Consider the following 14305-nt stretch of genomic DNA (forward strand, 5'->3'; position numbering starts at 1 on the left):
TCAGAGCCGCTAACACCTCCCCTAGTAATACACGGAGGTTTTCCAGCTTAAATTTAAAATTTGAAATATCTGAATCCAATCTGTTTGGATCAGAACCGTCAGCCGCAGAATGAAGCTCTCCGTCCTCATGTTCTGCAAGTTGTGACGCAGTATCTGACATGGCCCAAACATTATCAGCGCACTCTGTTCTCACCCCAGAGTGATCACGCTAACCTCTTAGTTCTGGTAATTTAGCCAAAACTTCAGTCATAACAGTAGCCATATCCTGTAATGTGATTTGTAATGGCCGCCCAGATGTACTCGGCGCCACAATATCACGCACCCCCCGAGCGGGAGATGCAGGTACTGACACGTGAGGCGAGTTAGTCGGCATAACTCTCCCCTCGTTGTTTGGTGAAATGTGTTCAATTTGTACAGATTGACTTTTATTTAAAGTAGCATCAATGCAGTTAGTACATAAATTTCTATTGGGCTCCACTTTGGCATTAGCACATATAGCACAGATGTCTTCCTCTGAATCAGACATGTTTAACACACTAGCAAATAAACTAGCAACTTGGAAATACTTTTCAAGTAATTTACTATAATATGAAAACATACTGTGCCTATAAGAAGCACAGAAAGAGTTGTGACAGTTGAAAGTTAATAAACTGAAAGGTTATAGCATCAAATCTTTGTAAAAAACACAATTTTAGCAAAGGCTTGTTCCCATTAGCAAAGGATAACTAACCCTGATAGCAGAAAAAAAAAGTTACAGAAATAAACGTTTTTTATCACAGTCAACTACAATCTCACAGCTCTGCTGTGAATGATTACCTCCCTCAAAACAAGTTTTGAAGACCCCTGAGTTCTGTAGAGATGAACCGGATCATGCAGGAAATACAATGAGCTTCTGACTGAATTTTTTGATGCGTAGCAAAAGCGCCAAAAAAGGCCCCTCGCCCTCACACACAACAGTGAGAGAGATCAGTAAACTGTCATAAATTAAATAAAACAACTGCCAAGTGGAAAAAATAGAGCCCAAAACATTTTATTCACCCAGTACCTCAGAAAATGAAACGATTTTACATGCCAGCAAAAAACGTTTAACATAAATTAAGTGTTATTAAAGAGCCTGTTGCCAGTCCCTGCAAATTAGGCTAAAGTCTTATGCACACAGTATAATTCCAGTGAAGTGCCACTCCCCAGAATACTGAAGTGTAAAATATACATACATGACAGCCTGATACCAGTTGCTGCTACTGCATTTAAGGCTGAGTTTACATTATATCGGTATGGCAGAATTTTCTCATCAATTCCATTGTCAGAAAATAATAAGCTGCTACATACCTCTTTGCAGATTAATCTGCCCGCTGTCCCCTGATCTGAAGTTTACCTCTCCTCAGATGGCCGAGAAACAGCAATATGATCTTAACTACGCCGGCTAAAATCATAGTAAAAACTCAGGTAGATTCTTCTTCAAATTCTACCAGAGAAGGAATAACACACTCCGGTGCTATTATAAAATAACAAACTTTTGATTGAAGGTATGAAACTAAGTATAATCACCACAGTCCTCTCACACATCCTATCTATTCGTTGGGTGCAAGAGAATGACTGGTAATGGCAGTTAGGGGAGGAGCTATATAGCAGCTCTGCTGGGTGAATCCTCTTGCACTTCCTGTTGGGGAGGAGTTAATATCCCATAAGTAATGGATGATCCGTGGACTGGATACACTTAACAAGAGAAAGGCCTAAAAGCTAGGATGGTGGGGGGTAGGGGGGGGCAGCAAAATTCTGAGTGCCTAGGGCAGCACAAAACCTAAATACACCACTGGGTGCGGGGGAATAGGGGTTAATAGCTTTAGTATAGTGGCAGTGATATCGGGAGCGGTAGATTAGGGATTAATAGATTTATTTTGGTGGCAACTATATTGGAGTAGCAGATTAGGGGTGTTTAGACGTGGGGTTTATGTTAGGGTGTTAGGTTTAAACATAACTTTTTTTCCCCATAAACATCAATGGGGTTGCATTACAGAGCTTTTCATTCCGTACTTCAGGTGTTTTTTTCTAACACTTTCTCCCATTAATGTCTAAGGGGAAAGCGTGCACGAGCATGTCAAAGGAGTGCTTGTATTTTGTGTGGTAAAGAGCTCAACGCAACCATATCGCATGCACAAGCCAGCTTTTCTAAAACTCGTAATGGCAGCGGTATGGAGGGTGAAATAACGCAACTTTTGTTGCATTCGTTAAGTACCCTCTATAGCGCAAAACTTGTAATCTAGGTGATAGTGTGGTATCGGTTCTAAGTTGTAGAAAATTATTACTATAAAATACTTCTCACAAATAATGGCAAATAAAGAAAATAAGTTATTGGGGCCCATTTATCAAGCTCCGAACGGAGCTTGTGGGACCGTGTTTCTGGCGAGTCTTCAGGCTCGCCAGAAACACCAGTCTAAAGACCGCTGCTCTATAACCCTGTCCGCCTGCTCTGATGAGGCGGACAGGAATCGCCGGAAATCAACCCGATTGAGTACGATCAGGTTGATTGACACCTCCCTGCTGGCAGCCGATTGGCCGCGAGTCAGCAGGGGGCGGCGTTGCACCAGCTGGTTAAATGTTAAATGCGGAGAGCGTATTGCTCTCCGCATTCAGCGAGGTCTTACGGACCTGATCCGCACTGTCGGATCAGGTCCGCAAGACCTTTAATAAATAGGCCCCATAGTTTTTAGATCACAGTGCAGTAATTCTCCTGTGTGAGGAAGTTGTGAGTAGAGAAATGTATCAGTGGGAAGAAAATCCGACAGATTTCGGAGTAAGTTTTTGTTAACTACTTCTAGTCTGAGTATAATTTAGTCATTGGGGACGATTTATTAAAGTGCGGACGAACATGATACGATGTAGCCTATCATGTCCGCCGCACATCGATAAAAGCCGACAGCATACGCTGTCTGCATCTATCATTGCACAAGCAGTTCACCAGAACTGCTTGTGCAATGCCGCCCCCTGCAGATTCACAGCTAATCGGCAGCTAGCAGGGAGTGCCAATCAGCCCAATCGTATAGGATCGGGCGGATTGAAGACCGCAGCCTCAGAGGCAGCGGAAAAGTTATGGAGCAGTGGTCTTTAGACTGCTGCTTCATAACTGCTGTTTCCGGAAACAGGGGCATCAAGCTCCGTTCAGAGCTTAATAATTAAAGTGTCAGTCTGTTTCCCCTTTGTGCTAGTTTTCCTCAAGTTCCTCTCTCATTTATTTTCTGTGCATTCTGTATCCCCTCTGTTATGAACAAAACTATAAGTAAATATTGAGTCAACCTTTGCTACATGTGTTTAGCTGTGATCAGCTCACCCTAATAGTCATGGGACCTATATCTTGCTAGTTAAATAATAACCACCAGTTCTCATTCTTGTACCATATTATGAATATATATTAAAACCCCATTTAAACTGAATTGGGTTAAATAGACACAGTCTTAATTACAACAGAATTTAGATTATCCAGATTCTGTGTCTCCTGGATTTGCCATATTCCCTATATTTATGTCTGGGAGTATATCTATGTCAAACAGTCAATCGTTATTTCTCTATATCAGCGCACCGCACACTTCTTATAGCCTCTCAGTGGGATTAACCGTAACATTATACTCCAGCAGTATATCTATGTACTATCTATGTACCATAAAATGTCTGATAACAGTTTCTTGTCACTTAAAGATATCGTCAATTCCAAATTACAATTTCATGATTCAGATAGAGCAGCAACTTTCAAAATTTCTCTTTGTTCTCTTGGCATCTTTATTTGAATGTAAGCATAGGAACCTGCCCATTTTTAGTTAGCACCTGGGTAGCGCTTTCTGATTGATGGCTACATTTAGACACCAATTAGCAAGCACTACCCAGGTTCTGAACCAAAAAGTGTCCGGCTCCTAAGCTTACATTCTTACTTTTTCAAATAAAGATACAAAGAGAACAAAGTAAAATTGATAATAGGAGTAAATTAGAAAAAAGTTGCTTAAAATTGCCTACTCTATCTGAATCATGAAAGTTTAATTTTGACCAGACTGTCCCTTTAATTAAAGGGATATGGAACCCAAACATTTAATTTCATGATTCAGATAGAGCATGCAATTTTAAACAACTTTCTATATTTTCATTTTTCTCTTGGTATCTGTCACGGGTTGGGTGTTGCCAGAGTTTGCAGTGAGTCCTGCAGTCAGCGAGGCTTTCCTGGGTCCTTAAAGGGACATTAAACCCTATTTTTTTTTTTTCTTTCATGATTTAGATAGAGAATACCATTTTAAACAACTTTCTAATTTACTTCAATTATCTAATTTGCTTCATTCTCTTGATATTCTTTCCTGAAAAGCATATCTAGATAGGCTCAGTAGCTTCTGATTGGTAGCTGCACATAGATTCCTCATGTGATTGGTTCACCAATGTGCATTGCTATTTCTTTAACAAAGGATATCTAAAGATTGCAGCAAATTAGATAATAGAAGTAAATTGGAATGTTGTTTAAAATTGTATTCTCTATCTGAATCGTGAAAGACATTTTTTGGGTTTAATGGCCCTTTAAAAGGAACAGCTTCCAGCAATCTCCTGCAGCTCTCCAGTGGAGAGGGTCTGTATAGTAGCTCAGGCAGACAAAGTGATAAAAGCCCATTCATCCCAGTGACACAGCTGAGATTTGTATCCTGAGAAGTCTATTTTATTAAGGGAACTGCAGAGGTATAAATAGCACTTCTTGTCACACTCTAGGTGCCATAGAACAAGAACAACTCCCCTTTCATAGACACTGAACAATAGCAGCCAGAATTGAGACACTGTGACCAATTAGCAGCCTGATGGTAAACAACCAGCCGATTGTAATAAGTCCACTGCAGCAATTCCTGATTGGTCAGTAACATTGAGGTTGCCTAGCTGCAGATTCTGTTTAATACCCCACAAACAGCCAGAGGAGGTAGGAAGCTTGCTGGACTAATTGCTTTATTATTGTTACAGCTCCACCTTTAACAACATACATTTTAAAATACACTTCCCATTATTATAATAAATGTACAATTAAAGGGATAGGAAAGTTAAAACTAAACTTGCATGATTCAGATAGAGCATGTCATTTAAATTCACTTCTATTTTCAAATGTGCTTCGTTCTCTTGGTATCCCTAGTTGAAAAAGAATATGCACATATCCTATACTAGTGGGAGCTAGTTGCTGATTGGTGCCTGCACACCCTTGTCTCTTCTGATTGGCTAACTAGATGTGTTCAGCTAACTGCCACTAGTGCAATGCTGTTTCTTCAGCAAAGAATAACAAGAGAACAAAGCAAATTTGGTAATAGAAGTAAATTGCTAAGTTGTTTAAAATCACATGCTCTCTCTGAATCATGTAAGCTTAATTTAGACTATAGTTCCTTTCATTTTTTATGAGGCTGCTGGGGAAATACAATTACCATGAAACCACACAGTACTTTTTGTGGAGCTAGGGTCACCAAGGCAAGGAGCACACTGAACAGCAAGCAGGGCACTTACAGATTGTAAATCCTGTCATGTAATGTTCCCCTGCTCAAAGCCAATCATCTCTGTCATTTCTGTCACATGGTGTGTGGGAGCTTCCGTGTCTGTTGTTTGTCTTCTTCTGCTTGAATCGATAACTGTCTGTTTTTTAAGCTAACAAATGCACAATGCTGCATCAGAGAAAGCTTAAAGGGACACTGAACCCATATTTTTTCTTTCGTGATTCAGATAGAGCATGACATTTTAAGCAACTTTCTAATTTACTCCTATTATCAAATTTTCTTCAATCTCTTGTTATCTTTATTTGAAATGCAAGAATGTAAGTTTAGATGCCGGCCCAATTTGGTGAACAACCTGGGTTGTCCTTGCTGATTGGTGGATAAATTCATCCACCAATAAAAAGTGCTGTCCAGAGTCTGAACCAAAAAAAAAAGATTAGATGCTTTCAAATAAAGATAGCAAGAGAATGAAGAAAAATTGATAATAGGAATAAATTAGAAAGTTGCTTAAAATTGCGTGCTCTATCTGAATCAGTGTCCCTTTAAGCTCCCAGGTGTATTTTATTAAAGCATAAAGCAAGGATTGTATACACTAAAGCAGAACAAAAATGTGTGTGTGACTGTGTATGTATGTTATTGTGTGTGATTGTGTATGTATGTGTGTGTGTTTGACTATGTATGTGTGTGTGTTACTGTGAATGTATGTGTGACTGTGTATGTATGTGTGTGTGACTGTGTATGTATGTATGTGTTACTGTGTATATGTGTGTGTGTGACTGTGTATGTGTATGTGTTACTGTGTATGTATGTGTGTGTGTTATTGTGTATGTGTGTATGACTGTGTATGTGTGTGTTTTACTGTGTATGTATGTGTTTGTGACTGTGTATGTATGTGTGTGTGTTATTGTGTATGTGTGTGTGTGTGACTGTGTATGTGTGTGTGTTACTGTGTATGTGTGTGTGTGTGACTGTGTATGTGTGTGTATGACTGTGTATGTGTGTGTGTTACTTAAGGGTTAAAAGAGAAAATAAAAGAGACCACACGAGAACTGGAGGTTAAGACCAACATGGTCATGTTTATTTAATAAACAGTTAACTATGACTAACATATCACATAGTCATCTTCAAACGGTGGCGGCCAATGGAGTCCCTATAACAGAAAACCCCAAAAGGCAAAATTATGGGGTGGAGCCATTGGTGACTCCGCCCCTGCGGAACGGCTACAGACACTCTAGGGGCCCGAAGGCCAGCATGCCCGCAGGGTGTGGCACCCCTAGGTCACGACCCATGGACATCACCACACCCATTAGCTCGACCCACAACCCCTCTGGACTCTGCACCAACAATCAGGCCCCGTCCTCCCACCAAAAGAGGAATATTACCAGCTCCAGCATATGTAAATCCCCCAGAAACACGAGCCATACAACATGCCAAACTGGGAGAGTTAAATAAACTAAATGCCAGGGGCTTACTAAGAAAAGTTCAACTAATTAAATCCCCGCACTGGTACTACAGCAACTCTAGAGCAGCCAATTCCTCCAAGGTCGCCACCACTGCACCTGCAACAAAAAAGATTAAACAAAGGGAGGGAGGGAGGGAGGGAGGGAAAATTCACCACGACAGCCACCAGGAAAAGAGGGAGAGAAAATGGCCATTGCAGCTTAAATATGTAAGACACAACTCCCCAACATTGCAAAAATATTGCCCCAGCCTAACATACCTAGTATTGCCGGTAGAGGTCAGGCCCTTAATTCGTTTCAGGCTGGCAAGCAGCCCTACACTTTCATAAGGGCTAAAACCCCTAAGCATTCATACCTTACCCTATAGAAATAAAAGAGACCACATGAGAACTAGAGGTTAAGACCAACATGGTCGCGTTTATTTAATAAACAGTTAACTATTACTAACATATCACGTAGTCATCTTCAAACGGTGGTGGCCAATGGAATCCCTATAACAGAAAACCCCAAACGGGGAGAGGACGGGGCCAAAGGGAAAATTATGGGGTGGAACCATCGGTGACTCCGCCCCTGCGGAACGGCTACAGACACCCTAGGGGCCCGAAGGGTGTGGCACCCCTAGGTCACGACCCAGGGACATCACCACACCCATTAGCTCGACCCACAGCCCCCTCCGGACTCTGCACCAACAATCAGGCCTGTCCTCTTGCCACAAGAGACAAACCTCTAAAGTAGAGGAAAGGACTCTTGCTGCCACCGCTAAATTAACCTAGCCAAGGCACTTTTAATATCTGAGAGAAAAATATCAAGGCCCTCGTCCATCAAGTGTACCCCATCCGGGCGATACAAATTACGCTTATCCCCGTGCACTGTCACCTTCCTGGCCAACACCCCCGCATCAGCACCCCCAGTCATCTGAACCGCACCACACCCCCAGGTACCACCTGGGCCGGAGGCAGCGGCACCCCAGCAACCGCAGAGCTACCACCCTGCCCTACGCTGGCCAGCTGCGCCCCAGACTGAATTGCTAGCATGTGCTTCATCATTCTATACATCCTATGCTGCCCTTTACTGTGGAGCCCTAGCGCATGCTCGCCCTCCGAATCCGAATCACTACTATCTAAGCCTACAGTGTATGTCAAAGTGCATGTAGTTGCTCCCAGAGCTAGCTCACCTGCACCCGTATGTCCTGACGGCCCACACTGAATCCTCGGGGCATCCGATCCTCCTGTTCCCATCAATATGCTCCCTGCAGCAGGAACCAAACTGCCCACCGACTCCATTGCTCGAACCTGAGAGCGGCAAAAAAGAGATGGGAGCACCCAAAGCACTGGTCCCAGTAGCACTCACACCTGCCCCCATTCCCAACACACTTGTTCCTTCCACAGGCATCTCACTCCTCTGGCTCGCCAGCCATTGAACCAGGAGCCACCAGAACCCCACTGGCTGCACATTTGCACTGACCGCAAGTGCTACCTGTGTGAATGGCCCTGTGCAGCACCTCTCACCACCGCCTGGACCGCTCCTGACTGGGACCCTGCCTGGATGCCCCCACCTCACCTGCCGAACGTTTCACTGCCGGGGACCCACCGCCTCGCTCCAGAACCCTGCGCTCCCTCTCTCTGCCTTGCTGCGCTGCTGATCTCCCTTGAGCCGTCCGGAATGGAAGTGACGACAACCGGGGAACCGGAAGTGACATCACCCACTGCACCGGAAGTCCTACACACATTCAAGGCCCCACCCCGACGCCATCCCTGAGGGCCCAGCTTCCGGTAAAGCCTGCACTCCACTTTGGGGCGACCACACCTCCCGGACTCCACCACCGGAATCACCACTGAATGCGGCCATAATACCGGGGTTGTTGGCAAAGGTCTTCACTAGCGTGAAGATCGCCGACAAGGCCCCTGGGGTAACATCCCCATAGCTCCCTCCGGACTCCACCTCACCCCCACACCCCTGCCTACCACCCCCTCACCAAGCACCCCTCGCCAGACCTCCTCCTGCCTAGCAGCCGCGCCCACAAATGGGCCTCCAGATACAGATGGGCCTGTTAAAACCAAGGCCTCAGCCAAAGGCCCCCGACCCTCCCCGGCCCCCACTACCCCAAGGACTGATTTCTCCCCAGACTGACCGAGGGGGGAAGACCACTGCCCCAGCCTGCCCTGCCTCAAAGGCCCTGAAACTAGCTCCTGACTGGGATGAATTACATTCTCATCACCCCATGTATCTGCTCTCTTGCAAGCATCCCGTCCGGAGAAGAGCCCTCCGCGCCGTCCCTGAACCTCAGGGGAGGAAGAGATGATCGACGAGACCGGTTCATATCTACACAGGAAAAATTCACCACGACAGCCACCAGGAAAAGAGGGAGATAAAATGGCCACCGCAGCTTAAATAGGTAAGACAAAACTCCCCACCCCAACATGTTGCCCCAGCCTAACATACCTAGTATTGCCTGTAGAGGTCAGGCCCTAATTCATTTCAGGCTGACAAGCAGCCCTACACTTTCAGTGTATGTATGTGTTTGTATGACTGTGTATGTGTGTGTGTGTGACTGTGTATGTGTGTGTGTGACTGTGTATATATGTGTGTATGTTACTGTGTATGTATGTGTGCTACTGTGTATGTATGTATGTGTGACTGTATGTATATGTGTGTGTACCTGTGTATGTTTGTGTGTTACTGTGTATGTATGTGGGAATGTGTGTGTATGTATGTGTGTGTGACTGTGTGTATGTGTGTGTGTGACTGTGTATGTATTTTATTATGTGTGTTACTGTGTATGTATGTATGTATGTGTGTGACTGTATATGTATGTTTTTGTGTGTGTGACTGTGTCTATGTGTGTGTTTATTTATGTGTCTATATGTGTGACTGCGTATGTTTATATGCGTGGCTGACTGTGTATGTTATTGTGTGTGTTCTACTATATATGTATGTGTGTGTGTGACTGTGTATGTTTATGTTTTATGACTGTGCATATGTGTGTGTGTGTGTGTGTGACTGTGTATGGGTGTGTTTATGTGTGTGACTGTGTATGTATGTTTGTATAGGTGTGTGTGTGATTGTGAGTGTGTGCGTGACTGTGTATGTGTGTGTATGTGTGTTTGTATGTGTGTGTGTGTGTGACTATGTATGTATGTGTCTGTGTGATTGTGTATGTTTATGTGTGTGTGACTGTGTATGTGTGTGACTGAATATGTTTATATGTGTGGCTTACTATTTGTTATCATGTGTGTGTGACTGTGTCTATGGGTGAGTTTGTGTGTGTGACTGTGTATGTGTGTGTGTGACTGTGTATGTGTGTGTGACTGTGTTTTTGTGTGTGAAACTGCGTATATGTGTACGTGACTCTATGGGGTCAATTTATAAAGCAGCGAATGCTGCCTCCGACCAACTCCACTTCAATTCCGGCTGAAGCAGAAGTTAAGAAGCAGCGGTCCTAAGACCGCTGCTCCTTAACTTGCCCGCCACCTCTGAGGTGGCGGACAGCAATCAGCCCGATCAAATACGATTGGATTGATTGACACCCCCTGCTAGTGGTCGATTGTCCGCAAATCTGCAGGGGGCGGTATTACACCATCAATTCACAAGAACTGCTGGTGCAATGATAAATGCTGGCAATGATATGCGGCGGACAAAATACGCTATATCATGTCCGTCCGCACTTTAATAAATTGAGCCGTATCTATGTGTGTGTTCATTGTTGTCCTGCACGAGACAAGTAAGTTTTGTACTTAATTTAAAATACTGAGAGTAAAATTAGAGAAAATACAATAAGGAAGAGAATAAGGAAATAAATAGTTGTTATGAAATGCTATTTGCTTTCGGGCGTGTGTGATAACTGTAACTCTTACTGTATCTTTACATGGGAAGTAAATCTACAATGAGGTAGATTTATCATACCCTGGGCGGACATGATTTGCTAAAGCGAATCATGTCCGCCCGCATCGCTAAATGCAGACAGCATACGCTGGTGAATGCTTGTGCAATGCTGTCCCCTGCACATTCGCAGCCAATCAGCCGCTAGCAGGGGGTGTCAATCACCTCAGCAGTCATTTTTCTTTTACCTTTTATAATAACCAAGCCAAGATGGGTCTCAGCAGCTTTATACATATAATATGCAGGATTTGAAAGCCTCCCATTTTTTTGCAATGTGTATAAAGTCTATAGAAACAGACAAAGGGGCCTATTTATCAAAGCGTCAGCTGAAAATACGCTTGAATTCCGCATCGTATTTATTGCAAGATTGATCCGCCGTAGTTATCAAAGTGTCAAGATCTGCAAATGTTGAAATTTGTGATGTAATATACGCTCCTGCTATCTCAATCCAACGCAGATCGATGCTTGCCTCATTACAGATGTTTCGAATTCAGATTCTACTCTATTTGACCCTTTTCCAAATTTATCAAACATTTAACAGGTACGCTCGCGTGTATTCCGACGCAGTGTACCTAGTTTTCAATCCGCCAACTTTGATGCCGCGGGTGCCATAGAACTCAATGGGAGTCTGAAAACACAGAAAGCTTATGTTCAATGCTGCAAGAGAATGAAGTATATTACATAATAAAAGTAAATTAGAAACTTTATTAATATTGTATACCCTTTCTAAATCAGACAATATTATTGCTACACATTTGGTGCACTAGTAGATATAGGGATAAAAAGGAAAAATACATTACTACTTATGGATTATGTTAAAACTTTGTCTCTCATTACAAAGCAAGGGGACAATATTATTTCTACAAATTTGTTGAAAAGTTTTGCCCCAAACTTGTCGCACTAATAGATATAGAGATAGAAATGAAATAAATACACAACATCATTTAGCTAACTTCCTTTATATTTTTTTGTGAAAAACCTATGTGCACCATGTTTAAGCCATGTAATACAAGTCCCACTCTCCACTTCGCACCATATTTGACTCAACATTTTTCACACCAATTATGACGCAAACTCCTAAACAACCCACACACTAGTAAATTTTTCAACCACTTTTGATTGGAATATGCATAATCACATGATTTATAACATCAGCCAATCTGATTCAAATATACATTTTAAACTATCGCTAACAAATCAAATTGTTTGATACTTGTGTCATTGATCACTCATCAGAACTTGTAAGTGCTATTTGTTACATTGTGTATTATACTTTGAAATTATGTATATGTGAAATTAGTATTAAAGATAAACATTGATGCTGACATTAGGACACACAGTGTAATATTTTAGACAATGATTTTGAAATTGTCAATATAATCTAAAGCTGATAGCTCAAAGGGATAACCCACCTAACATTAAACTGTCATGATTCAGATACAGCTGAAATGAAAATCACCTCTTTACTGTCATGCTATTTTCAGTGTATTTCTTCCTTCTCTTGAATTTCTTTTTCCCTTTTTCAATAAGAAATTTCATCTTATATGCCAGCCCATTTTATAACACCTGTGAAGGGGTGATTTTTAAAACTAGATTGCAATCAGGAGGGGTTACACAGGTACAGAGAGAAAACTGGCCCAGCTCTTAAAATATCCATTGATTGCAAATAAATACATATGATACTCTGATTACATGTTATAATCACAATTATTCCTGCTCAGAATAATAATAAATTTACACTATATACATATAGTGCACTCAACTTCTTTGGTCGACCATGGCGAGGCCTGTTCTGAGTGGAACCCGTACTGTGAAACCGCTGTATGGTCTTGCCCACCATGCTGCAGCTCAGTTTCAGGGTCTTGGCAATCTTCTTATAGCCTAGGCCATCTTTATATAGAGCAACAATTCTTTTTTTCATATCCTCAGAGAGTTCTTTGCCATGAGGTGCCATATTGAACTTCCAGTGACCAGTATGAGAGAGTGTAACAGCGATAACACCACATTTAACACACCTGCTCCCCATTCACACCTAAGACCTTGTAACACTTACGAGTCACATGACATTGGGGAGGGAAAATGGCTAATTGTGCCCAATTTGGACATTTCTACTTAGGGGTGTACTCACTTTTGTTGCCAATGGTTTAGACAATAATGGCTGTGCGTTGAGTTATTTTGAGGGGACAGCAAATGTACATGGTTATAGAGGCTGTACACTTACTACTTTACATTGTAGCAAAGTGACATTTCTTCAGTGTTGTCACATGAAAAGATATAATAAAATATTTATAAAAATGTGAGGGGTGTACTTACTTTTGTGAGATACTGTATGTGTGGCTGACTGTGTGTTACTGTGTATGTGTGTGTGACTTTGCCTATGGGTGAGTTTGTGGGTGTGACTGTGTAAGTTTATGTGTGACTCTATATGTGGTGTGAGCGTAACTGTATGTGTGTGTGACTGTATTTGTGTGTGTAACTGCGTGTATGTGTGTGTGACTCTATGTGGCCATTTTAACAAATGTCGGATGCCGCCCGACATCGCTAAATGCCGACAGCATACACTGTCAGCATTTATAATTGCACAAGCATTTCTAGTGATATGTTGCCCCGTGCACATTTGCGGACAATCGGCTGCTATTTGGGGGTGTCAATCATCCCGATCGCATCGGATCGGGATGATTGCTGTCCGCAATCTCTTAAGATCGCTGCTTCTAAACTTACATTTCAGCAGCATACGCTGCTTAATAAATATGCCCCTATGTGTGTGCGTGTGATGTATGTGTGTGTAACACTATGGGGCATATTTACTATGCAGCGTATGCTGCAGTTTCCGCATGAGCCTTCACGCTCGGAAACAAGAGTTAAGAAGCAGCGGTCCAAAGACAGTTGCTCCTTAACTGGTCCGCCACCTCTGAAGTGGCGAACAGCAATCATCCTGATCAGATACGATCGGGATGATTGACACCCCCTGCTGCCAGCTGATTGGCCGCGAATGTGCAGGGGGCTTCATTGCACAAGCATTTCTTTATGCCAACAGTGTATGCTTTCGGCATTTATTGATGTGGGGTGGATATGATCCACTACAGCGAATCATGTCTGCCCGCATAGTCATAAATTGGCCCCTATTTCGGCACACTTATAAAATCGTCCCCAGCGAATCATGTCCGCCCTGCATTGCTAAATGTTGACAGCATACGCTGTCATAACGCATACTCAGATTATAACGTATACTCAGATTAGCCAGTTAGTCATATTGTCTCAGGAGCACCACTCCAACACATTGAGACTTGTTGTCTCATCGAGGGGTCACTGTTGTTACCGCTGCTCTCTCTGGTCTGCCATTTGTGTTATTTACCACATAATCCTTAAACAGCAACATTGTTGCGCTATAGGTTTGTAACATACTGCATAGTCTTATATATACAATTATATTTGTAAATTTTATGACTGCAGTTTCAACTAACCTATTTGTTA

Source organism: Bombina bombina, chromosome 11 (genome assembly GCF_027579735.1).
Source record: "Bombina bombina isolate aBomBom1 chromosome 11, aBomBom1.pri, whole genome shotgun sequence".
Lineage (NCBI taxonomy): Eukaryota > Metazoa > Chordata > Amphibia > Anura > Bombinatoridae > Bombina > Bombina bombina.